Genomic DNA, 23,360 nt, shown 5'->3' with positions numbered 1-23,360 from the left:
ACTAACTGGGTTCTACTCTGTTGACCCTTAAGCTGACAGTACGGTAGAAGCGACGGGCTTGTAGAATCAATCACCCGCCTTTCTTTCCTCACCTGACTCCCCTCTCTGTGCGTGAGTATTGACGAGAACGTGATCACGTGGCAAAGAGATGACGGTATGAGTGGTTTAACAAGCGCGTATCTTCCACCCCATTTTCAGCCTACGGCGTGAATAGGGTATCGGGAAAACAATCCGCTTAGCGTACACCGTCCGTCGGGCCAAGGCTGCGAAGAGAACCGACGAAGCGAATTTCACTCCCAGTGGTATTCCCGAACAGAGGAGGAGAGGCTGCGCACGGCTTAAATTGTTACAAGAGTGTCCCTCCTCGGGCGACGGGACCGCTTCTCAAGTGTCGAGGCGGGGTCGCCATCCTGTAAGCCAGATATCCTTGTGAACAGAAATTTGGCGTGGGATGGCTCTGTTGCAATATCCTTGGTGGTTTAACCCCCCTCCTTCGTTTCGCTCTCTGCTACTCTGAGTACATGATTATTTGCCTCGAAGGGCCATCTGCGTCCAGAAGCTCCTAAAGTATGAAGTCTCGGCAGGGAAGTCGTGGGCATAGCTAATGACACCATAAAAAAGTTAGAAACTTGGGCTAGTTCAAATAATCTAAAAATAAGTGACAATAAACCGAAAGCTCTCTTCTTTCGCCCCAAAACTAAGTATTGTGACCTTCCATGCGATATTATTTCAAACTCCTCTCCTGTCGAACTAGTAAGTTCCTTTAAAACATTGGGGGTGTTATTTTCGAAGTACATGTCGTAGATCAAACACGTCGACATAGATCGTAGACCGAAAACGTCGAACGACACCGGCAAGTTTCTAAACTCGCTTGTGTCGTTGACACAAGGCGTGGTTAGACACTTGGTAGCACTCCATTTGATGTCGAACACGTAAAAACTTCCTGGGCCTACATATTCACATAGTTGTCTCGATATTATTTAAAGGGGAGGGAGATAGACGGGTGTATCTATGTGTGTGTGTGGGGAGGGGGGAGGGGGGAGGCGCCCTACCAAGTCTGAATTACCCGGCTTCCATATCAGGGGTGACAGTGGCAACGGCCATTGACGGTGGTGATAATGTGTGTGTACGTGTTAGGCGAGTCGAGAGCGTTTTTCTGGCCCCTCATCGCATTGTTTACTTTGAATTTTTGCAATTTTTATAGGAGGAGAGGGGCGGGCTATCGAACCCGTCCCCTCTGCCTCTGTTCCAACGCCACCCCAAGGTACATAACGTTTTTTGTTTTTTTTTCAATGTCATATTCATATGTTACGTTCAGTCGTCACAATACAGGATTGTTGTTAGCTCTTTAGTCGGACTGGCCGTTACCCTTTCATACGCTTCACTAGGCATATTAGCTGTTAGCTGTTCGCAAGCATAAGGAAGGGGTTTGCTTTGTTTCTGTCCCGTAGGAAAGTAGGTTGAGGACAATGTAACCCTAAAAGTCGCAAAAAAGCGTTGTGTCTTGTTTTTCTTTCTTTTCTTTACAGCAAACTGCTTTTCACTTTGGAAGAAAAACAATTAGGCCAACTCGCGCCTTAGTTTTGGATAACTGACCGTGTATCAGAAAGTTTTCTTCAACTTCAGCGGTCGCAACTGTAAAATTCAGATGTAAAACTTTCTTTTTATGTGCGAATGTTTTTTTTTTTTTTGCCCCCTTAGAAGCTAATTACGAGTTTTGATTGTTTACTTACATCCAGAAGAATGAAATGTGAATAGAATAAATACTAAAATTTTGTGCTCATGGAAACTACGTAGTGATCATCAGGACATCACAATTTGTAGCGCGTGATAAAGGGGGCAAAGCTAGTTTTTTTAATGTTGAGACGTGAATCTGATAAGCTCATGTAATATTCACAGCGAGGGCCTAGAAATCCGCTTTGAAATTGTAACGTTTATACATTTCCTAACCTGAACATGAATAAAACAGCGTTAAGCGATTACGAAGTTATCCGATGAATCCACGTTCAGTAGAATCTTTAGTACCCCTCTAACACTAACGTTATTCATTGGCCTCTTTATGCAGTATAATAGCACCGACGTTACTAGTGTTCTCTATACAAAACACATGCTTAGTTTGCAAAGCTTTCGGAGTCGGATATTTCAAGTGCGGCCCCTGAAAATCTGAGTAAGAAGGTCTTGCGTTTTAGTTGCAAATCCAGGTTACATGCGTAAGCATACACGCATATATTCGGAAACAACCATACAGCATCTTGATCTTCAGACCGATACACTCGAAAGTCAATGTTGTTATGATATGTTTGAAGTTTTGTGTTGTTAGGCACGTATTATTTGCCTTTAAATTAGGAAAATATAAGTTTGTCAGAGCTGACGGATCTATATCAAATAAAAGTAATATTCTTTTTCAACATCAGCAAAAAAAAAAAAATCCCTGCCAGAAACAGTAAGCGACTGGTTGCTTAGAACACCTCCTTTTTGAAGCGATGTGCTCCTGTGCCCGACGGCTGGACCGCACGACCAGCCGACCCAGTTGACCACCGCCCACCCCACCCGCAAACTTCTCTCTCACTTCGAGGGGAGACGGAAGGGGAAGACGAAGGGTGCCCAGCGGCGATCATCGGCTCAGCGCGTCCGACCCCGCTTCCCGCTTCTTCGCTTGTAGTCCGCTCATCGCGCCATCTGGGAGTTCCTGGGGGAACTAAAGCAAATGTCTCCCAATCCTGGCCTTAGTTGCGGTCGCAAGTATTTCAGTCACAGACGGTTCTCCAGAAAGCGTCTCTCGGGATTAGTATGACATACAGGGGTTCTACGTTTCTAGATGTTTAAATCCCATATTCCGTCTTTGAACGACCGTTCTCTCGCAGCAAAATCCAATAGACCTTGGCTAATTCAGTCATGCACCAAGGAGCGTGCTGGGTTTGTATGTACACCAGCTAAAACAAATGGCCGAAATAAATTTCGATTTGTACGTACGTAGTCTTGTTAGAGCTTTTTAGTTCGAATATTTTGTGCTGATAAAGCGAGCTCGTGGAGCGCTTGCACATACATTTCCAGCAACCTGCTTGGTGCTTGGGCAAATTTTACCCTAGCAACAATTTCTTTGGAGGCAACGACGTCATGACGTGAATACTCTGCGATGACGCGACGATTTTCGCCCGGTGGCGACCATTTAGCGCGTTTATTGGCCTCGAGATCGAACCATGTTGCCATCGTGCGGCACAAACTGGAAACATGAGAAAGCAGGGATACCACCTTGCGTCGTCTGCTACGGGCGCACGTTCAGAAGCATGGATCTCAACGACGCTAGCGCGTTTCCCACTGAGATGGACCCTCCCTGTGAAATGCTTGTTGTTTTTGTAGTTATTTTTTTTTTGTTTCAAGGGAAACACTGGCTGCAGCGGAACTTACACGGTATTTTCCAATACAACACTAACTTGTCTTCATGCTAAATATTTATATTACTGCAAAAGCTAAAAGTTACAACACCAAAAATGCATAAAACTTGCGATTTCCCAGCCAGCCTGTACCAGTATTATATTATCCGGGTTGGAATCGACTGTTTTGTTCCATTCTCACTCTGCGAACCGATATATCTCTTTTAAAAGAAACAAACATTACACATAAAGAGTGCAGTTCACTCAGAGACAGGCACCTGCCGTGTTGATCCATGCTAGCCAACGTCTGCCACAATCGCTGCACTGTCCCTTTAAAGAATGCAGTGCAAGCTCTTCCCGCAAAGCCCTCCACTATTTTCACTTCAGCAGAGCGAGTGCTGACAGTGGCGTACCAACTTGTTTTTGAGTGGGGTGGGGAGGCAAACTAGACCCTCCCCCCACCCCAGTGCCGGGGGCGGTGGATTACGAGACGGAATGTCCAACGAGCCTGAATGTCCAACGAGACGAAAGATCCAATAATGGATATTCAGGCACGTTGGACATTCAGGCTCGTTGGACATTTCGTCTCGGTTGGATCTTCGTCTCGTTGGACATTCAGGCTCGTTGGACATTCCGTCTCGGTTGGATCTTTCGTCTCGATGGACATTCAGGCTCGTTGTACAATCCGTCTCGGTTGGATCTTTCGTCTCGTTGGACATTCAGGCACGTTGGACATTCCGTCTCGCCTATCACGTGCTAGAATAATTTGCCGTTTTAAATGTACAGACTTGTGTGTATATTTAGTCCGCGTCCCTGGAGGAATTGCCGTAGATACATCATACTAAAATGTCGTGCCACAAAAGCCGACGTTGACGGACCGACAAAGGAACAGGGCAGACACAAATATTATAATTTCATCGATAGGAAGGCATGGTTAGTTAGCTGAGTGCCGATGCGCAGCTATGTACCAATCGGTTAAACGTGTCGGTTGTACGACGCCAAACGCCCCTTTGATATTAAGAGTTCAAATGTTTGGAATATTTCGATGACATAGGTCAGCCAATTTGAAATATATAATAGGAATGCAAAGTGCGGGTGTTCTAGTGGATCGCAATTGGCGGACGTCTATAAAAGCCGCGATTTAGAACCCAGGAATTTCTAGTTCAGTCCTCATCGCTGCCCGTTTCGATTTATATAGATGAGCTACATACAGAGATCCGCATTGCAAACACATGACGGCCCGCCAGGGCCACTGACAATGCGGAAAGTCAATATTTAAGTTTTAAAATGAGCTTTGGGAGCTGTGGGTGCGAGGCATCAAGAGTTTCCACAAGCGTAACTTCCCACAACAAAAAAATATAGATATATTTTTTTTTTTAATGAAATCTACATCTAACACGCCTGTAAATGCATGGGGGTGGTGGCTGGTGTGACCCGACAATTCCTGAGTAAATGCGGAACATTTGTGTGAATTTGAGAAATTTTTATTTTTGTCCGTGTATCTTTGGAACAGACAACTACTCACTGACATACAAACATAGGTTTGTATGTCAGTGAGTAGAGCGATAATACTAGTATCACACAGTACGCATATTTTTTTTGCATGTGACATGCATATAGTGCATGTCACATATAGTGGTTTTCAAAAGCCCATGTAATTTAACTGGCTTCTGGAAGCACTCGGAAGATCGCCATTTTGTCGAGGTAGTTCATGACGTCTTGGTAGGTGACTGCTGATAAAGGAAGCGAACGCATCAATCTCGGCGTGCAGCAGAAGGTTCACACCCGGATGTACTAATAGCCTGCATCATGTGCGAATATAACAATAGATCGTTCCACGTGGCTTTCTATTCTTGTAGGGTAAGCGTATTGCACCACGAATCTGGTCACTTCGTCGAAATTCCATTGGTCTCTGGACAACTGGAAGAAGGGCAATTCGTCCCGATTCGCAAAATTAAGAATGGGGCGAAAGTCCCCGTTTGTCGAACTGTCGTAAAGAGTTGATTAGGGTTGGGTGTGTAGATTGCCGGTGACAGTGGGCGTCAACAGTGAGACCGTCTTTTCAAAAAAGAGAGGATGACAAATGCAGCTCTCAGAATTGGCAAGGGTCCGATAGTGAATCATACCGGGGTTATTCAAAATGATAAAAGTCGGGTTCTCCGTGAGTATTTTCACCCGCAACTCTAGTATTATGGAATTTGGGAAGACCGAGCGAGAAGTTGACCTCTTGATGCAGTGGTCATATGTGCACTTGTAATGTACGCATATGAATAAATAACGGTCGCACTGTCGCAGCGGCTCTGTGACAGAGTTAGAACCAGTTGAAATCCGATCGCAGCCTTGGTATGCTACCTGGGCGCGTATCGGTGCGATTACTGCATGCCACGTGACCAGAAACAGCAGAAACGACGGAAGCCAACCCTAAAAAAGTATTGTAATAATTATTAATATTACCTACTAGTTGCTTAAAACATGTTTCACTGCGACAGCAATCGCTTTGGTGGCCGAAGCATGCGAAACTAATCGTCGCGATAAGCGTCAACGCACAATTACCGGACAAAAGCTCACTAATTGAGGAGATTAGCTGCACAAAGGCTTAATGGGAGGAACGTTGTATTCTATGACTGATTTTGATATGAGGATCGAATTTTTGTTTCTGGAGACCGAGAAGTCCAATCGAAAATGTCTAAACCTTTCACGTTCGTTCTGTAAAAAAGAAGAAAACAAAAACTGCAATATAGAGTAATTACACATACTACACCGACTGCAGCTAATAATAATTATAATACTAAAAATTCAATCAGGCGCTTTTCTCCCATGCGAGGGACGTCATCTTTGCGGGACTAGGGACACGAATAAGAAAAATATAGCAACTCGTACAATACGGAAAAACGGTGGTTGAGGACGCTCGTGGGTCCCACATTTGTTTCCGGTCCAGAGGTACGACCTTCTAAAATCAAACACGTGACAGGTTGTCAATGGTCAACGAGTTCGGTCTTTGATCTTGTAGCATGTGTGACCTTTTAAACGTCTTTTTTTTAAATTTTAGATATCATCTTTATATTTCGATATATAAAACGAACAATAAATGAATTGTTTTTGGGATTTTATGAAGTCTACAAAATATACGAGCATAATTTTAATTTCATTTTGGGGACTTTAGAGAGGCAACGTCACTGGGACAAGCTCAGCGGCATATCAAAATAGCCGTGCATTAAAAATCCCGGTACTGAAAAGCCCGGTGCCGAAGCGACCAAATACCGAAATGATCACGTACCAATATCTCCGCACCGAAATTTCCGGTTCCCCATTTCATCGAACGCATTTTTCACCCGCCGTAACTATCAGTAATCCTACAATTCAACAAAGAAATGTCTTCTAAACTCTTTGCAAGGTTCATTCTATATCCGTTGGATATTCAGAATCGTTGGACATTCAGGCTCGTTGGACATTCCGTCTCGGTTGGGTCTTTCGTCTCGTTGGGTATTTAGGCACGTTGGACATTCCGTCTCGGTTGGACCTTTCGTCTCGTTGGACATTCAGACTCGATGGACATTCCGTCTCGATTGGATCTTTCGTCTCGTTGTACATTCCGTCTCGCCTGTCACGTGACCGATTGGACATTCAGGCTCGTTGGACATTCAGTCTCGTTGGACATTCAGGCCATAAGCGGGGGCGGTGCCACTGGTATCCCTCGGGTGCTGCCGGCCAGTGTTTGCCCTGCCGAGTGGCGGCTATTTCAGGGGGGGGGGGGGGGGGGGGGGGCAAAACACATGTCTTGCCCCCCCCCCCCCCACTCTGAGAATGGGGGGGACAAGCGCCCCCCTTGCCCTCCCCCCCCCCCCTCCCGGCTGGTACGCCCATGAGTGCTGAGGAGGAGGAGCATCCCTCCTCGTTGCGCTCGAGCGTTCACAGTGCCGAAGTAGAAAGAAGAAATGGCTTTTTTGGAGGAGCTTCTAAATTCATAGGACTGACGCTCAACAAAGGGCTGCCAACCCCCTTTTCAAAAGCTAACGTTCCTAGAACAGCTCCGTTTGGAAACTTCCATAGAGCCTGCTTTGAAAAATTGGCACCGCTCCGTACACAAGTACCGAGATAATTGCGATTGCAACGCCGCCATTTCTCCCACAGTGGCCACTCCGGCAACTGCACCGCCGCTTGAATTGGTTCAGGAGTATCGAATTCGAAAGCGTCCGCGGTGACTGTTCTATTTCGGCCTTAATTGGTCATTTTCAAGCCGAAACATATACGGTGGAAGCGGTGACAGGGATGCCCACCCTCGTCTCCCAAGGGGACGCACCGCGAATTAATAACGAAATTAGGACGCGCCCAGGTCGGGACGCGCTACCTGAAACTACATGGTTCTATAAAAGCAGCATTTATTGGGCAGCAAAACCCTGTAAACTAAAGATTTTGGAAAACATCACGCGCCTGTTATTTTTTACTAATCAGCAATAAAAGTTCCTAGAAAAAAGAAATGTTTCCGTTTGTTTTTACGCAAGAATGTCCTTTCCTACAAGCTAAAGGTGACTACAGAAAAGAAAAAGATTGAGCCGCCATGTTGGAAGCTCGAGTCTTGGAGTTTCTGTACTTTGAGAACATTCAGTGACTATAGCAATAGCCATATAAGGCAACTTTTATGTTTCAACTCGTCGATAAAATGTGGCGGTGTTGTCGTATTTATATCGGTCTCGGTGGACGTCAGCGGCCGAGGTTTGAACGGTGAGTTTCCGAACTGTTTAGAAAAATGTTTTTTGATATAAATTGAAAGGCAATGAACACATCATATACACACTGGTCTTAAAGCTTGTTTACAGTTTTTTTACCCTTCGGTGCAATGGGCACAGTTTACACCGACACTGAAAACATTATCTTATCCCTCACGGGAAAAGAAGACACTAAAACACTAATTCAGAAAACAAAAATCGCGAGAGGAGATAAAACTCTCAAACTCAGGTACCCTTTCAGTAAAGGTCCTATCACACCAAGGGAAGTGGTGCGAAAGAAAGAAGGATTCGGCCATTGGCCAACCGGACATATAGGCAGGATCATCGTCTCAGGGATTCCTGCTCTCTTAGCCCTAAACGTTCGCGGTCTAGATAGCCGTACAAAGAACCACGAAGACGGGACAACAGAGGCCACATGGCTCCTGCACGTCGCTGCTGGCCCACAGCAGCCCAACGATTCTGCCAACGCAGATGCTGGCCGACTACTCAGAGGAGAAGGGTGAAGCCTCCTCGAAGATAGCGGCGGCCCGAGACGTACTGCACGATCGATGCTCAGAGTGCGAAAACCTTGAGTACGAGACGTCAAATTGATCGTGCAACGCTGCGAGTCGCAAAAACGTGGGAGTTGTTCTCCACCTTTCCGATCAGTTGGAGTACTGGGAATTGGGCACCATGCCCAAGCGTTAGAGACGATTCCTGGACGGAAGAACCTCCCATCGTCGATGCTACTCGAGGTGATAAGACTGCTGACTGGGCGAGTTGGTATTTCATGTTGATTAACGTTACAGTGCACCGCAGGGGGAACACTCGAAAACATAGACACACTAAAAAATATACAATTACACGGCGCTGACTTACAACTCATTGTTTCTATTGTCTTATTCTTCTATGCACATACAACCTCCTATTTTTCTATGTTTAAGAACAAAATGACGGCATTAAATGCAATTAGAAAATAAAAAAAAACGAAAAAATTAAAATAAGCTTTAAAAGAATAAATATTAAAAAGAAATTAACGAATAATAAAGAATTCTCTTTGCTGGTGGCTTAGAGATCTTTTGGTCGAATACTCAAACTCCCTCTGCGAGAGAGTTAAAGATGGCCTGCTGACACACTTGTCAATGTGTCCTTCGAGACTTCCTGCCTCGACAATCTCCCTGGTGAGCTGCTTGGGTCCCCATCCCAGCATAGTGCATTTGCTCAAAAGCGCCGAACACCCACAGCCCCTACAGTGTAGTCCCAAATGTCCAGAGTTGGCATTGATGACGTTGTTGGCGTGCTCACGAAGGAGGTCATTCAGACACCGACCAGTCTGTCCTACGTACACTCGCCTACATCGCCTACAAAAAAGTGGGAAGAAATAAATTACACCTATTACAAAGGGAAGAAACAACAGAATGAACTTTGTTCTCTGTGTTGAAGGCCCGAGGTACGAGCCTTCGACGCGAAGGACCCAAGAAATACAAGCCCAAACAGTGCGCCGGTTGTTCTTCGTTGTCAAGCACCACCAAGATGATGCGGAGCGCGAATACTCGCGACGTGGTGTCGATACAAGGCAATCACATTGCTCCGATTGACGTCGAGAGACGGAGGATTGCTGTGGTCACGAGCTCCGTGCCCTAGCTTCAGTAAAACCTAAAAAGGCAGGTCGTTACACACCGACAGAACCAGAGTGGAGGGAGGCCAACGTGGACCGCATAGAAACGTTTAGGCGCAATAAACTTCACTAAGAAGATATGCTCTGTCACGAAGCGACAACGCGAACGTTGCCGCCACGGCTGCTTGGCGCTCGAGCGCGGAGTTTATGGCCTCCCAAGAGCGGGGCGACACTCCACACCAGTAAAAAACACACGAACCACGGCTACAGTTGGAATGTCTGCATGAATGGTGGGAGGGGAGGCTCCAAACCCAAAAGCTTGGCTTTTGAAGGTGTTTAAACGTGCTCCCGAAAGGAAACCGCATACGGTTTCCTTTTGGGACAGCTTTTCTCGGAGTATACTCCGTGAAAAAATGTGCAGCGGACTCAAAGCTCTGTGAGTCACGCAAAAACAAACTGGCGTCGTCGGCGTATGCGCTAACCGCGACACCACTGCGGCCAGGTATACTCAAAGCCGCGTATGAGGGATCAAGACTACTCAAGTCGTCAGAGGAGAGGATCCAGACTTAGAACGCAAATCAGGGGAGGCAGGGAGCAACCCTGGCGCACTCTCGTTTTCACAGAAAAAGGAGCAAGGATCCGCCCATTTCTTGGAGATGGCTTGTCAGCCCACTGTACAGAGATCGCAACAGGGCTATAGGCGCCAACAAACAAAAAACTTTCAAAACTTCAAACAAAAAACACTGCTCGACTCGATCGAAGGCTTTGGCCTGATCAGGGGAGACGAAGCATTCCGAAAAGTGTGTAAAATTGGCGCACAAAAAAAGATCACGCGCGAGGGACAAGGACGAGAAGATGTTCCTGCGGGGCACGAAACAGGGCTGCGCTGTTCTTAAAACATGGGGCAAAATGACGGGCAGACGGGAGACATGCAGCGATGTCGCCCAGATGTCTTTTGCGTTCAAAAGCGTTATGGGCCGCCACACCGAAGGGTCCGACGGCAAGCCGTCTTCCTTAGGAAGGTATGTAGAGAATGCTTGAGACATCACTTAGTTAGCTGAGTTTGAGACGTTCCATACTGTGTCTGTTCCCTAGCAGCTCACTTCTCCGGCTTATACTTTGGCCAGTTTGGCGTCAGCTTCAGACAGGCATGAGCCAAGTTGGCTGTAGCTCGCGCCAATCTAGCCCAAGCCTGGGCCAAGGATGTGTGCTCTGTGGGTTCGTTTGACTAAATGTTTTTCATTTTGTGCAACACAGCCTCACGTGCTAAACGACATGAATAGCAAGCACGAAATTTTTTGCGCACTTAGAGCTTTTTTAATAATGAATGACAGGTCTTAATTATAATCCACTAATGAGTTTGAATTTTTTAAACGCTGGCTGATGAGATAAGGATGACGAAGTTGTTTTTCCGTCTTCTATATTAACCATTTTATTTCCAAATAACTTAATTTGCGAGTGCGCTTTGTCCTGTTTTGCATCCTCCCAGCCCCCGCAAAGTTCGGTGCAGTTTTTTTGCTTTTTTCTCCTTTAAAAGAATGGAGATTTGTATAAGCGAAAGAGTGTCGCTCTTACAGTGTCCCATTTCTGTAAACTATTCGCAACTCCAGCCCGTCGCTCGCCCTCTCGCGGACGAACAGGGAACCAGAGGAACGGGGAGAGGGATGATGGCGCGGGGACGGTGGCAGGGACTGTCGGTCTTCGTGCTGCAATTGCTAATATTACCCCGTGGGTCTGGTCGGCATCTTCGTGCGTGAAGAAGTTTTAACTAAAGAAGTGAGCGCCCTGAAACAGTAATTCTTCGCATATCGCTTAAGCTCCGAATTTCTGGTCTTGTAGTTGCCAGCTCAATCTGTGCTCAACGTGATGGCAAACACTAACGCTAGTAATGTATAGAGCTAAAGCGTACGGTCTACGAAAAGCTTTTTTTTTTTTTGTTTGGAGTAGAAGAAAACTGATTGCGCGACATGTCGAGCAATAAAGATTAAGAATGGGTACGCGCTTTGCCATTGCAAAGGACATGATCATTGGCTCCCAGTACATTAAGAAAGGGGAGGGAGCTAAAGAAGTTAAAATAGAAATCGAGTTAGAGGTAACTTTTAAAGTATTTTTATCCCGTGAATCTTAATATTACGTTCGTATATCCCGAAGATGCAGCCAAACACAACATAACACGAAAACGCACCGTTTAGTCGTTCGGTCATGCGAGTTCTTTCGGCCGTCAAGCGCGTGTCGCTCGTGTGGACTGGACAGCGTGTGCAATTGGAAGCTTGCCAGGTGTATTCCCTCGCACGGACACCTGTGTGACGTCTTTTTCTAGCTCCTTTGAAAGTAACAAGAGTTCGCATGCATAGCTTTTATAGGCACTCAAGTTGTGCGAGAGAGCGGAGATTCCAAAGACTCTGTATATGACGTCACACTCCGCGAAGCAGGGGATTGATGGGTACTTTAAACTTAGTTTCTGTAGCCTCCGTTCACCAAATTGAAAAATAATGTCGATAGTCGTGATCGTGGAGGCATATTGAAGACGATTTAAGTTTTTTTTTTTTTTCCAAATGCAAAACCTTTTCAGTTTTTGTTGAAAAAGTCGGAATACACGTACTCGCTTTCAGGTAATTACAAACGCAAACAAAATAAATAAATAATAAATGCTCGAAGCCTTTTAAGCACATCTGTGTTAGCTAGCCGTTCGCACGCCGTTCCCAAATTAGAACGGTCAGTTTAGGCGGGCGAGTCGCAACGTTGACTGTCACCGTGCCCGGATCACTTTCTATAGCGCTAATTGCCAGGCAAAGCGCAAACACAACTATATCTTCATCACGCTCAACAGTTCGGCAGCAGTGCGCATTGGAGGCAAAACTAATCGCCTGTGTTTCCGCAGGTGAGAACCAAATACGTATGTTGTACCCATCAAATTGTCCATGCACTGCTGCCGAACAAAGCAATTCTGACTTTTTTGTTCATTTGCCCCTTTTCGTGCCGTGGTACTGTGTGGTCGCGCACTTTAATCCGCTTGCCTGTTCCCAGACATGAGTAAAGAAGGTAAAGATGTTATCGGGAAAGCCATCGATGACCTCAGGCGAGAGCTCAGGGCTGAGCTTCGAACAATAAAATACAGTGTAAAAAACTGCAATGATACCTGTGACGGAGTAAATGAAATAAAAAAATGAGATGAAGGAACTTCGACAAGAGATTCAGAAACTAACCACAAGAAACGAAGAGCTAGCTGCTGAGAACCGTAAATTAAGCGAAAAGATTGAAGAACTCGAACAGTACCAGAGGTCAAACAACCTGAAAATAAAAGGAGTACCCGAGGAAGGAGACGCGTACGACATTGTCCAACGAATTGGGAGTCTTGCAAACGAGCCGATTTCAGACTCTGATATTGATGTCTGCCACCGCGTCCCTACTTTCAGGCCATCGGACAAAAACATAATTGTTCGCTTTGTGCAACGCAACAAACGCGACAAAATCTTTCAAAAATGTAAAAAGACAGAGGATCACAACCAGAGACCTTGACTACGGAGGGCTAAGCAGCCCCGTGTACGTAAACGAGCACCTGACCAGTTCAAAGAAAAGGCTGCTAGGAGCGGCGATTGCTAAGAAAAAGACCGTAGAAGGCTGGAAATACGTCTGGTGCTCAGGGGGCAAAGTCTTCGCGCGAAAGAATGAAGGCGCAAACGTCATTAGAACCACGTGCATGGAGGATGTCGAAAAAATAACTATCTAATCGAAGCGACTAGGCCCTCAAGGCACCCAAGATCAGGATTGCCGAAGAAAGGCAGCCCGATTGTTGCTACTACGATTTCCAGTCATTCAGTCAGAAATATAAAAAAGGCGAAGGACAGTTTTCAGCAATACACCTAAACGTGAGAAGCATAAAAAATAAAGCTGACACTCTTGAAATATCCTTACAATCTTTAACTGTAAAATTTAGTGTTATCATACTCACAGAAACTTGGCTAACAAAAGAGGACATACCACCGCACCTTCTTGGATATAAATGCGAAACTGTGTGCAGAGAGGAGTAAAGGGGTGGCGGTATAGCTATTTATCTAAAAGATAACCTACAGTGCCAGATCATGGATGACTTCACTAGAATGGACGAGCATGTTGAAAGTTTATTGGTCAAGATATCTAACACCATTGTAGCTGCCTTGTACAGACCGCCTTCAGGCAATATGCTAGAGTTTATGTATTGTATTGAAAAAGCGTTTTGTGTTTTTGGGTCTAAACGGTTCATAATTCTCGGTGATGTAAATATAGATACTATTTCGGACGAACCCCATGCAAGAGCATTTCGAGATATCATTCACCAGTATGCCTGTTACAATATGATAACTCTGCCAACCAGGATAACCACAGATACTGCAACGTCATTAGATGTCTGTCTTACAAATATAGAAAGCAATCATATCACAGCCGGAGCAATCATATATGACATTAGCGATCATCTGCCTATATTCTGCTTTGGATCGTTTTTGACAAGCAAAGATAAACGATGCACGGAAAGGGTTTTGCACCGCAAAATAAACGAACAAACTCTAGGAACTTTCAGCGACTTAATAGGGCAAGAAAACTGGGATGACGTTTATATGGAAAATGATCCTGGTACTTGCCTACAAAAAATTTCTGGTTAAATTTAAACACTCTAATGATGCAGCTTTTCCTCTTTGTGTATCTAGACCACAACCTAAAAAAATCTGAAAAAAGTGGATAACTGGCGATCTATATAAACGAATTAAACAAAAAGACTGCAAGTACCATGCCTTCATAAAGCACCGTGATCCCCGCTTACTGGATGAATTCAAGAAATGTAGAAACAAGTTGAACTCCGATCTTAAACAAGCAAAAAGGGATTATTACCAAAATAAATTTATGCATCTCCAGAATGACTATAGGAAATTATGGGAGACAGTAAACAATCTAACGTCCCAAAAGCAACCGTGTTGTAATGAGAAGGAATTAATAACAATTAATGAAAGTGTCACCGGAAAAGAACTTTCAGACGAAATGAATCGTTATTTTATTGATGTAGCTACGTTCACGGGAAACAATGCTCACGCAGATGACCACTTACTGATAAGAAATCAACCAGGATCTATTATGCTAATGCCAACGTCTCCGCTTGAAATTAATAAAATAATCACTAATCTAAAAACCGACGTCGCAGCTGGTGGGGATGGAATAAAAGCCTTACAAATTAAGAGTACCGTTTGCATGATAAGTCCAGTTTTATCCCACATAATAAATAAAATGCTTGAGTCCGGCGATTTCCCCGATGAATTAAAGCTAGCTAAAGTAATCCCTGTATATAAAGGTGAGGAAGAAACAAAAATTAATAAATATAGGCCAATATCAGTACTACCGGTATTCTCAAAGATTTTCGAGCGTGTCTTCAATGATAGGCTAAGTAATTGTTTTCAAAAATACAATATCATAACTCAGGCTGAATATGGATTTCAGAAGGGGAAGTCTGCAGAACTAGCACTAATCAACATAAAAGATAAAATAATTGAGAATATTGAAAGCAAACTTATCACACTTGATTTATTCTTAGATCTGAGAAAAGCATTTGATACCGTACAACATGATATATTACTTAAAAAGCTTGAAATTAACGGAGTACGCGGTGTAGCCTTACAATTAATTAAAAAGTATCTTTCAGATCGGTACCAATACGTGTGCATAAATGATCAGTCATCTAGCAAGATGAAAATTTACCATGGTGTTCCCCAAGGTTCTATTTTAGGACCCCTGTTATTCCTCGTATATATAAATGATTTAACGGAAATACCTGGTTGCCAGGAGCTAATAATGTATGCCGACGACACAAACGTTTTCTTTTCTGGTGTAACAAAACAAGGTATAGAGACACTAGCTAATGAATATCTGTTGAAGCTGTCCAAGTGGTTAGAACTCAATCGCTTATATTTATATACAAATAAAACAAAGTATGTAATTTTTAAGCCGGTAAATAAACGAGATGACAGTACTGTCCAAATAACATTTGAAGGCACGGTACTGGAGCAAGTGACAAATCAAAAGTTTTTGGGTTTATGGTTCAGCGAGGACCTTTCATGGATAACACATATCAATACGCTCAAAACTGACTTATCTCGAGTGACTGGGTGTATTTTTAAATTGCAACATTTACTGCCTACTAGGCTTAAACAGATCTTGTACTACTCCCTTTTTTACTCCAAAATGAGCTACGGCTTCATGGTCTGGGGTACAACGACTGGTACAAACTACAATAAGTTAATCCCAGTACAGAAAAAGTTTACGTATATGTGAAAATTATAAAGGGGATGGAAGGAATCTACGCACACAACCACCCTACTGAAAATTCTCATTCGTATGAGAAATTTCTTGTGTCCAATAAACACATATGAATCATACAAGATATATAAGAACATATAAGGACATATAAGAACCGTATAAGAACCATATAAGAATTATAAAAGAACTATATGAGATATATGAGAACATACAAGCACCATATAAGAAACTAGTGCGAACTTTCTTATAAGTTTCTTATGGGGTTCTTATATATCTTATATAATTCTTATATAGTTCTCATATAATTCTTATATGGTTCTTATATGTTCTTGTATATTCTTATATATCTTGTATTATTCATATGTGTTTATTGGACACAAGAAATTTCTCATACATATGATTTTTTTTACTAGGGCACAATTTATCAAATATAATATGCTGAAGGCAGACCAGATCTACTATTTCAAACTCTTCCAATGGATACAGGTAAACAAACTTCACACCGCACCAACAAATAGTTTGAATCCATACAGATTACGAGATCCAAAGCGAAAGATGCCAGCCATAAGGACGAACTACGGTCGGCAAACCTTAACTTATCAGATAACTAGAACTTTAAACGGAACAAATATAGACATGGATTTTGATCAAGTGTTATATACTTTCAAAAAACATTGCAGAAAGATGCTGGTGTTAAATGGCATTACATATTCAATTGTATAATGTGCTTTTCGGTTTAGGATATGTCCAACATAGTTTATTCGAACAAATGTCCTTTTTGTAAACTGTTCAATTTGTTCTTTTTGTTGTTGTTGATGGAAGACTTTTTTTTTTTTTTTAAAGTAATACCTAGAGAGTTTGATCGTAACGATTTTGTGCATTTTGGTGTATCTCGTAACAGTGGCGTGACTGATGTTCTGTATGTCTAGTGTTGCTTTTTATTTGTTCTGTAGTTCCAGAGCTATTTCATATTTGTTCCACAGTTGTTTTATATTTGTTCAATGGTTTCTTATTTTGAAAACTGTGCTGCTGAACTGTAAGGGGGGGGGGGGGCAGAGGCTCTGTCAGGCACGATGCCTTTATCTATAACCCCCTACACGGAAGAGATCTGCAAACAAATAAAGGAAAAACACCATCTTCCCGAGGGGAACCATGGGGTGATGCGAAGCACCGCGGATCATTATTAACGGTGTTCTTAAGGGTGATAGTAACGTTGTTGAACTTCACGGTCCCGAACCTCAGGTTCTGCTGCTCGACGTTCACGAACCAACGCGGCTTCCCGTTCTCGAAGGTCGGGTTCCGCCGCTCGCTTCGTACGTTTACGTTGAACGTCACGGTCCCAAACCTCAGGTTCCGCTGCTCGACGTTCTCGAACCGCCGCTGCTTCACGTTGTCGTAGTTCAGCATCCGCCGCTCGACGTTGACGAATGGACGCCGCTTCTCGTTGCCGTAGTTCAGGGTCTGCCGCTCGCTTCAAGCGTTTGCGCTCAGCGTCGCGTGCCCTTCGCTGCGCGTGCTAACGCTGCTTATAATCACACTTGAAGGAGAGGAGACGAGAGGAGGAGAGTTGCGCATGCGCGCGCGGTGTGAGTAGAAGCGAACGCACGCGAAGTGCACGCAGCTGCTAGAGAGAGAGAGCGGAGAGAGTAACGCGCAGCTGTTGGAGAGAGGGAAGGAGGAGAGTTGCGCATGCGTAGTGTGAGTGCGGACTACGACGCCGCGGGACATAGACCCGAGCAAAAGATGCTCCGCGTCTAAAAAAAAAAAAAAAAAAACGCGGCCGCTGCCCAAAACGCGCTCGCCTTCCACAAAGCTTAGTAAGTTGAGTTTTTCTCAACTTTCAAGTATCAACATGCTCGTTTTCATAACGCAGATAAACACCCCCATTACATGTAACATGCTCCTGCCCTGACTGCTTCGCATTTGTAGACAAATAAATTATTTTTAGAACACAGACCAGGGCCAGAAGCAGGCGTGCCAGAGATCCTGGAGAATATATCCCCGTTTCTTCCTCCATCTTGAAACTACCGCCCTACCATCTATAGGGTGTTGAGGTTGCGAATATTGCACTCTGACAGGAACAAAACAGCATTGGGCTGAACATGTTATCAATAATAAAACGTACATTTCTAAAAAAAACATATGTGGCTATCACTGCGCATGTTTCGCAGTGTGTGCACCGCAAAATAAAGTTCGTTTTAGAGAACTGCCTTCGCGATACCGCTTTTATTTCAAGTATTTTGGATCTGGAACCCCTCCTCCAGCCTATATATGCTGCAACAAACACGACACTAAGGCAGATTTCGCCAAGCCACTGTTATAAAATGGCAGGTCACCCAAGGTACTGGCGCGTGCATCACGAGGGCAGCAAAGAACTCTTCACAAAACCTCTGCCAAGATTGGACACGGAGTTAGCTGAAAGTATACATGTAAACAGTGCATTAGAAGTGTCATCTTTGCACGTGTAACTACAATTATTTGAAACACAATAAACTAAAGTATTATTTTCTTGCAAAAAGCTACACAACAAATGAATGAGATCAACATTTTTTTAAGAGATCGAGTGGGCAGCAAAGCGAAATATTTTCTTACCTAAATGAAGACCATAAATAATTTAATTCATGCATTACTCCAGAAAAGAAAGGTAAAAAAACACGCGAGCTGTTCAGTCCGTTTATTTAGTGTTGCTATGTCTCAGGGTTACTATGAATAAATTTTTCTCCTGATTCAACATGTCCTCACACAACAAAATAAGCCTGAATTATATGCTTTCTTTTAAGACAATACACAGAGGTAAGTAGGCATATTACCCTGTTGAGGGGGGCAAGCCCAAGCCAAAGATTATTATTTCTCTGCATAAAAAACAACGACATATCCACCATACACTCCGTCTGTCATATTCATTCGAGTACTCAGCTCGCACTTCTCCGATAAAATTTGTCTGAGAACAATGAAACCCAAAGGCGTTCCTTGTGTTTCGTCATTCGTTTGCCCTGTCACCGCATGAGCTGGAGTTCTTTCCTCATCATTGCTAACGCCACCATGCTGACTCCTGGCCCCCGCCGCCGTTTGTCCCAGATTGTCTGTCCGAACGGCCCTGGTTATAAACGCTCCCTCCTGCCTGTTGGTTGGCCTGCTGTGATCCCTGGCCTCCACCGCCGTTTGTCCCAGATTGTCTGTCTGAACGGCCCCGGTTTGGACCGCTTCCTCTTGCCTGTGGGATGGCTTGCTGTGATCCCGGGCCTCTGCCGCCGCCCTGGTTTGGACCGCTTCCTCTTGCCTGTTGGTTGGCCTGCTGTGATCCCGGGCCCCCGCCACCGTTTGTCCCAGATTGTCTGTCCGAACGGCCCTGGTTATAAACACTTCCTCCTGCCTGTTAGTTGGCCTGCTGTGATCCCGGACTTCCGCCGCCGTTTGTCCCAGATTGTCGGTCCGAACGGCCCTGGTTATAAACGCTCCCTCCTGCCTGTTGGTTGGCCTGCTGTGATCCCGGGCCTCCACCGCCGTTTGTCCCAGATTGTCTGTCCGAACGGCCCTGGTTATAAACGCTTCCTCCTGCCTGTTGGTTGGCCTGCTGTGATTCCGGGCCTCTACCGCGGCCCTGGTTTGGACCGCTTCCTCTTGCCTGTTGGTTGGCCTGCTGTGATCCCGGGCCCCCGCCACCGTTTGTCCCAGATTGTCTGTCCGAACGGCCCCGGTTTGGACCGCTTCCTCTTGCCTGTGGGATGGCTTGCTGTGATCCCGGACTTCCGCCGCCGTTTGTCCCAGATTGTCGGTCCGAACGGCCCTGGTTATAAACGCTCCCTCCTGCCTGTTGGTTGGCCTGCTGTGATCCCGGGCCTCCACCGCCGTTTGTCCCAGATTGTCTGTCCGAACGGCCCTGGTTATAAACGCTTCCTCCTGCCTGTTGGTTGGCCTGCTGTGATTCCGGGCCTCTACCGCGGCCCTGGTTTGGACCGCTTCCTCTTGCCTGTTGGTTGGCCTGCTGTGATCCCGGGCCCCCGCCACCGTTTGTCCCAGATTGTCTGTCCGAACGGCCCCGGTTTGGACCGCTTCCTCTTGCCTGTGGGATGGCTTGCTGTGATCCCGGACTTCCGCCGCCGTTTGTCCCAGATTGTCGGTCCGAACGGCCCTGGTTATAAACGCTCCCTCCTGCCTGTTGGTTGGCCTGCTGTGATCCCGGGCCTCCACCGCCGTTTGTCCCAGATTGTCTGTCCGAACGGCCCTGGTTATAAACACTTCCTCCTGCCTGTTGGTTGGCCTGCTGTGATTCCGGGCCTCTACCGCGGCCCTGGTTTGGACCGCTTCCTCTTGCCTGTTGGTTGGCCTGCTGTGATCCCGGGCCCCCGCCACCGTTTGTCCCAGATTGTCTGTCCGAACGGCCCCGGTTTGGACCGCTTCCTCTTGCCTGTGGGATGGCTTGCTGTGATCCCGGACTTCCGCCGCCGTTTGTCCCAGATTGTCGGTCCGAACGGCCCTGGTTATAAACGCTCCCTCCTGCCTGTTGGTTGGCCTGCTGTGATCCCGGGCCTCCACCGCCGTTTGTCCCAGATTGTCTGTCCGAACGGCCCTGGTTATAAACGCTTCCTCCTGCCTGTTGGTTGGCCTGCTGTGATTCCGGGCCTCTACCGCGGCCCTGGTTTGGACCGCTTCCTCTTGCCTGTTGGTTGGCCTGCTGTGATCCCGGACTTCCGCCGCCGTTTGTCCCAGATTGTCGGTCCGAACGGCCCTGGTTATAAACGCTCCCTCCTGCCTGTTGGTTGGCCTGCTGTGATCCCGGGCCTCCACCGCCGTTTGTCCCAGATTGTCTGTCCAAACGGCCCCGGTTTGGACCGCTTCCTCTTGCCTGTTGGTTGGCCTGCTGTGATCCCGGGCCTCTGCCGTGGCCCTGGTTTGGACCGCTTCCTCTTGCCTGTTGGTTGGCCTGCTGTGATCCCGGGCCCCCGCCACCGTTTGTCCCAGATTGTCTGTCCGAACGGCCCTGGTTATAAACACTTCCTCCTGCCTGTTAGTTGGCCTGCTGTGATCCCGGACTTCCGCCGCCGTTTATCCCAGATTGTCGGTCCGAACGGCCCTGGTTATAAACGCTCCCTCCTGCCTGTTGGTTGGCCTGCTGTGATCCCGGGCCTCCACCGCCGTTTGTCCCGGATTGTCTGTCCGAACGGCCCCAGTTTGGACCGCTTCCTCTTGCCTGTTGGTTGGCCTGCTGTGATCCCGGGCCTCTGCCGCGGCCCTGGTTTGGACCGCTTCCTCTTGCCTGTTGATTGGCCTGCTGTGATCCCGGGCCCCCACCGCCGTTTGTCCCAGATTGTCTGTCCGAACGGAACTGGTTATAAACGCTTCCTCCTGCCTGTTGGTTGGCCTGTTGTGATCCCGGACTCCCGCTGCCGTTTGTCCCAGGCTGTCCCTTTTGGCCCCTCCACTCCTGGGATTTGCTTTGCATTGCCCTGACAGCAACCACGGTGTTGAGAATGAGGGTGAGGGCTGAAAAAAAAAGTAAATGCATACGTCAAAGTCAATTCACGTGAACTATACAGCGGACATTTTTTGTGCAATCTTTGTCTTTCCTTTTAGAGTGCAGCTCTTAGGCGCCAGTTTCCGGCTTTAGCGGCGTCGCCGTCGGCGTCGCCGCCGCCGTCGCCGTCGCCGTCGGCGGAACCGCGCGGCGCATTATCGGTAAATTTCCCCGCCAAATTTAGCGGAAAAATTTCCCCGCTAGATCTAGCGGAAACATTTCCCCGCTAAATCTAGCGGAAAAACTTCCCCGCTAAATCTAGTGGAAAAATTTCCCTTCTTAAGTCTAGCGGAAAAATTTCCCCGCTAAATCTAGCGAAAAAATTTTCTGCTAGATTTAGCGGGAAAAATTTTCCGCTATTCCGCTAGATTTAGCGGGGAAATTTTCCCCCTAGATATAGTGGGGAACTTTTACACTAGATTTTGCGGAAAAATTTTCCCGCTAAATCTAGCAGAAATATTTCCCCGCTAAATCTAGCGGAAAATTTTCCCCGCGAAATCTCGCGACAACATTTCCCCGCTAAATCTAGCGGAAAAATTTCCCCGCTAAATCTAGCGAAAAAATTTCCCCCCGAAACCTAGGGTAAAAGTTCCCCACTATATCTAGGGGGAAAATTTCCCCGCTAAATGTAGCGGAAAATTTCCCCGCTAATTCTAGCGGAAAAGTTTTCCCGCTAAATCTAGCAGAACATTTTCCCTGCTAAATCTAGCGGAAAATTTTCCCCGCTAAATCTAGCAGAAAAATTTCCCCGCTAGATCTAGCGGAAAGGTTTCCCCGCTAGATCTAGCGAAAAAATTTCCCTGCTTAGTCTAGCAAAAAAATTTACTCGCTAAATCTAGTGGAAAAATTCCCCGCTAAATCTAGGGGGAAAATTTCCCCACTATATCTAGCGGGAAAATTTCCCCGCTATATCTAGGGGAAACACTTCCCCGCGAGATGTAGCGGAAAAATTTCCCCGCTAAATCTGGCGGAAAAGTTTCCCCCTTATAGCTAGCGTAAAAATTTCCCCGCTAAATCTAGCGGAAAATTTTCCCCGCTAAATCTAGCGGAAAAAATTATCTGGGAGTCACGTGACCTGGGGGCCACATGACCCGCACCCCCGAGGTCATGTGACCTCGGCGAGGGGGGTCATGTGACCTCGGGAAGGGGGGGGGGTGTCAGGTGACCCCTCCCCTAGGTCAAGTGACCCCCCCCTCCGAGAACATGTGACTCTCACTACCCTTTCCTCCTCCTCAAGAGCTGCGCTCTAATTCGGCGTTACAGGGAGTTGTAAACGGCTTTCATTTTTAGAGCGCAGCTCTTAGGGGCCCGTTTCCAGGCTGAGCGGCGTCGGCGTCGGCGTCGGCGTCGCCGTCGGCGTAACCGGGGGTGGGTCACGTAACCCTCGTGACCCCCCCGCCCCCGAGGACACGTGACCCTTCCCTAGGTCACGTGACCCCCTCCCCCCGAGGTCACGTGCCCCCCCCCCCGAGGTCACGTGACCCCCTCCCGAGGTCACGTGATCTCCCGAGGTCACGTGACCCCCCCTCCCCCAAGATCACGTGACTACCCGCAGGTGACGTGACCCCCCTCAGTATTCTTCCCTACTCCTCCTCAAGAACTGCGCTCCAATTCGGCGTTACAGGGATTGGTAAACGGCTTTCATTTTTAATTGAGGTGTTAGAAGTAGCCGTCCGTATATTTACTGAAGTCAATGAGATGTTTAAGAACATATGACTGAATTATTATGTTCACGCATCTTGCTTCGTCATTCGTACCCAGAATTCTTATTGGCTAACGCTCCGATCACATTGGCTGCGAAACCAACATTCATGCACTCGGGGGTCCCCACGCCCTATGATTGTTTAGTTTTAAATGACTATAGC

This window comes from Ixodes scapularis, unplaced genomic scaffold, assembly GCF_016920785.2.
Source record: "Ixodes scapularis isolate PalLabHiFi unplaced genomic scaffold, ASM1692078v2 PGA_scaffold10__122_contigs__length_95168666, whole genome shotgun sequence".
Classification (NCBI taxonomy): domain Eukaryota; kingdom Metazoa; phylum Arthropoda; class Arachnida; order Ixodida; family Ixodidae; genus Ixodes; species Ixodes scapularis.
The sequence above is the reverse complement of the archived record's forward strand: the minus strand, read 5'-3'. Positions refer to the sequence as shown.